Source organism: Salvelinus sp. IW2-2015, linkage group LG1 (genome assembly GCF_002910315.2).
Source record: "Salvelinus sp. IW2-2015 linkage group LG1, ASM291031v2, whole genome shotgun sequence".
In the NCBI taxonomy this organism is placed as follows: Eukaryota; Metazoa; Chordata; class Actinopteri; order Salmoniformes; family Salmonidae; genus Salvelinus; species Salvelinus sp. IW2-2015.
In genome coordinates this window covers 57,167,443-57,171,824 of record NC_036838.1, presented here as the reverse complement: position 1 = coordinate 57,171,824, position 4,382 = coordinate 57,167,443, and the positions used below count along the sequence as shown (strand labels likewise).

Here is a 4,382-nt window from a genome sequence, read left to right as displayed (position 1 = left end):
TGTCAGTGTCTCCCTACTGAGTGATCATTGTCGTGCCACCTTAAGAACGGTGGTGTCAGTGTCTCCTTAATGAGTGATCATTGTCGTGCCACCTTAAGAACGGTATTGTCAGTGTCTCCTTAATGAGTGATCATTGTCGTGCCACCTTAAGAACGGTGGTGTCAGTGTCTCCTTAATGAGTGATCATTGTCGTGCCACCCTAAGAGGGACTCCCCCCTAGCCTGCAGGATGGGACTTGATGCCTGGGAAGAGCAAGAGTATAGGGGATGGTAGGGGCTAGTGGTGCTAAAATAAGAATAATAACAATAGTACATTGAATTTATAACTTGCTTTTCATTGAAAAACTGTCTCAAAGTGCTAGAGTGAGGTGCAATAAAATAAATTAAAACAAGAGACATAGACAGAAAAGGACACAGCTAGACATGGACACTGACACAAAGTACACAGCTGACAAGGGGAAAGMACAACAYGGAACACAGCTACTCTATATCTAACAGAAAGCCTTCCTAAAGGYTTTCGGKCATTTTTAAAGGAGCCCAGAGTCTGAGGTGCCTTCAGGTGGTCCAGGAGTCAATTACAGAGTCAGAAAGACAGATCCCCCATAGAGCAGAGCTTGGTCCTGGGGGACGTGGAGGAGCAGGCTATCGCTCCGTCTGAGGCACACACACACAATCCCTCCACATCAGTAGCCCTAGTCAGCGGCCTGTCACGCTGCCAGCTCTGCTGCAAAGCCAAAAGAGAGTGACGCAGTGCCAGCAAAGTGTGGACACCTGGAGTTGCTGGTTCAAATCCCAGTTCCACTGAAAGGGATACATGTTTGACTACATATGAATATATCTCCAAACAGGTGTGGTCTGTTCTCACCTCCCAGAAGCTGTCTGTGGCATCCTCCTGGCTGGCCGACTCGTCATAGGCACCCGACATGATCCTAGATTTGGCAGAGAGGATGTGAGGAGGTTTTGGGAGTCTGCAGCAGAGTCTTGGTCTTCAGGCACTGAGGGGAGAAGAAAGAGGATAATTAATAATAGCAATACAATGTGGTCAGTTGCTTTCATCCAAACTACAAAAAATACAGCGAAAGGCCATTTCAGAGATTTGCTGTGGGAATTGAAAACAAACTGTTAAAGTTGTCCTTCTTAATCCATGTAAACATTAGTTCCCTTTAATTCATAATGCCATCAAATGTCATTCAGCTCAAACAGATGTGAGACAACTGATGATTGAAAGCAACAGAAGCTACAGCCCTCNGGCAGAGAGGATGTGAGGAGGTTTTGGGAGTCTGCAGCAGAGTCTTGGTCTTCAGGCACTGAGGGGAGAAGAAAGAGGATAATTAATAATAGCAATACAATGTGGTCAGTTGCTTTCATCCAAACTACAAAAAATACAGCGAAAGGCCATTTCAGAGATTTGCTGTGGGAATTGAAAACAAACTGTTAAAGTTGTCCTTCTTAATCCATGTAAACATTAGTTCCCTTTAATTCATAATGCCATCAAATGTCATTCAGCTCAAACAGATGTGAGACAACTGATGATTGAAAGCAACAGAAGCTACAGCCCTCCCTCCGTTCTGGTACAACAGCCCTCCCTCTGTTCTGGTACAACAGCCCTCCCTCTGTTCTGGTACAACAGCCCTCCCTCTGTTCTGGTACAACAGCCGTCCCTCCGTTCTGTTCTGGTACAACAGCCCTCTCTCTGTTCTGGTCCTGGTACAACAGCCCTCCCTCCGTTCTGGTCCTGGTACAACAGTCCTCCCTCTGCTCTGGTCCTGGTACAACAGCCCTCCCTCTGCTCTGGTCCTGGTACAACAGCCCTCCCTCCGTTCTGGTCCTGGTACAACAGTCCTCCCTCTGCTCTGGTCCTGGTACAACAGCCCTGCCGCTGTTCTGGTCCTGGTACAACAGCCCTCCCTCTGTTCTGGTACAACAGCCCTCCTTCCGTTCTGGTCCTGGTACAACAGCCCTCCCTCTGTTCTGGTACAACAGCCCTCCCTCCATTCTGGTCCTGGTACAACAGCCCTCCGTCTATTCTGTTCCTGGTTCCGCAGTCCTCCCTCTGTTCTGGTCCTGGTACAGAAGCCCTCCTTCTGGTCCTGGTACAGCAACCCTCTCTTTGTTCTGGTACTGGTACCCCAAGTTACTGTTACTGATTGTGGATTTATTTCTTGTGTTATTATCTTTCTATATTTGTTCTGTTTTTCTCTCTGCATTGTTGGAAAGGGCCCGTAAGTAAGGATTTCACTGTTGTTTACGCAACATGTGACCAATATGACATTAAAAAACACCTCAGACTCCATGAGGAATGATTTGTCTGAGAACAAAATAACAGTCTATCCCCATTAGTGTCTCTAATATTAACACAGCGCTAAGTAGAAAGGGTAACATGCTAGTATGGAGAATGGTTTCCACTAACAGTGTTGTGGCTYGAGAGACCACCGGCTTGCTGGTTGAGTCCTTAATCAAGGCAAATATCACATTCTGTAATGCCTATGGCAGTAGAGCCTACAACTTCCAGATTGTACTCCAAGAGAGCGACCGGATGTCTCTTTCACATCCGATACAGCAACCCCTCATCAGCCATGCAATCACCTTGATGGCAGTCTGCTACCAACAAAAACAATGTATTTTAATTTGTTAAAATGTAAACTTTTATTTAACTAGGCAAGTCAGTTAGGAACAAATTCTTATTTACAATGACAGCCTACCCCGGCCAAACCCGAWRGATGCTGGGCCAATTGTGCGCCGCCCAATGGGACTCCCAATCACAGCTGGATGGGATACAGCCTGGATTTGAACCAGGGACTGCAGMGACASCTCTTGCACTGAGATGCAGTGCCTMAGACCGCTGCGACCCCTTGCGAGCCCAATAACAATAACACATCTTCACCAAACCAAGACCTGTATGTCGCATTTACAGCAACGACCTGTAACTATTCCCCAGGTCGTTGCTGTAAATGAGAATGTGTTCTCAGTCAACTTACATGGTAAAATAAGGGCAAAATTAAAATACAAATATTTTAAGCCATTCCCGAGGACGAAGGCTTAGTGACGCTGCCTGGGAGAGACAATAGAGGGCTCTGCTTTAGAGCTGTCTCTTATACACATCTAGATGTGTATAAGAGACAGGTGTTACTGCATGGGTATTTGGGTCACCTCAGCCGTCCTAAACTAATGGCTGGAAAAATACTTTTGACAATTGGGAGAAGGAGAGAGGGAAAACGAGAGAGAGAAAGAGAGCGATACAGACTTCAAAATGCAGTTTCTCCCCAGACAAAACGTGAGCACGGCTTTGGTTGAAATACAAAAAGGGCTTCGGGTGCATGGGGAGAGAGCTGGGTGTGCACCACAGTTGGTTAATCCATCAAGAGGAGGCTTTTGTTCTAGTGTAGGACAGTCCTGTCTGGGAACAAGGCTAGATGGTAGTGTATACACACAAACACCACCTCACACCTCTTCACCCGTTACTATCTTTCTGGCAGACAGCATATTTCTAAATGCTTCCTGTCCTAAACCATTGTAATATGTACAGAAATCAATACTTGAAATTGATCAAAATTCTAATGTATTAAGGCCTACTAGTCTTTTACACAAAAGAGCACATGTAGTCAGTCCAGTTAAACTCTAACACACCTAATAGTGACAAATGGAAAGGAACATGAATGACCCTTTTTCTCCTCTACATACCCCAGCAACACTATGAAGAAGATCACAACACACATATTTCATTAGGGCTCTCCATCTCCACACACATAACCAAATATACACACACACACACACACACTCACACGTACACAGACACCTCAACCTCAAACACACCAGCACATCAACCAACTGCAATAACCAGACAGTGAGAAACCACTATAGGCTATAGCCAAGACAAAGGACCGCAAATGAATGCACCCAAAAAGAGGGAGGACGCAGGCAGACTACCTCCCTCCGTTCCGTCCTAACAACAAAAGCCTTACCCCCAGTCCTCCATTAGCAGAGTGAGACACGACGGCTAGCTACAGATACAGCTCCAGCTCTGAGGCACGTGGGCTCCACTCCTCTCTCTCCTCTCACTCTTCTCTCCTCCCGCCCCTTTGTTTTTGTTCAGCTCAGAGCCCCGTTTTCTCAGACAGCTGAGCTCTCGCATCATCACATCATACACCGTCAACAAACATAGACCCTGTCTTTACCAAGAGCACAGACACTTCTGGCCAGGCAACGTGTTGAGTGAAAGCGTGTGAGTGTTTCAGTGTATGGTTGTGTGTGTGTGTGTTTCTCAATGGTTGAGTGATAATCCTCTGGTGTTTTGCTTGAATGGTTCAGTCAAGGAGGAAGAGAAAAGAGACCCAGAGGGAGACGGGGGAAGAGGAACGAGGGATGAGGAGAAGGGTGGGGGGA

At 46.5% G+C, this 4,382-nt stretch overlaps 1 long non-coding RNA gene across 1 annotated transcript in view; it reads right to left on the bottom strand.

Annotated features, from left to right (window-relative positions):
• Nucleotides 1-1,248: 1,248 nt before the first annotated feature.
• LOC111972851 (uncharacterized) overlaps nucleotides 1,249-4,382 on the bottom strand; it is a 37,393-nt gene continuing 34,259 nt past the window's right edge. The window contains exon 3 of the long non-coding RNA XR_002878509.2: nucleotides 1,249-1,306. This is a non-coding gene — a long non-coding RNA (uncharacterized lncRNA). The remainder of the gene's footprint in view (nucleotides 1,307-4,382) is intronic.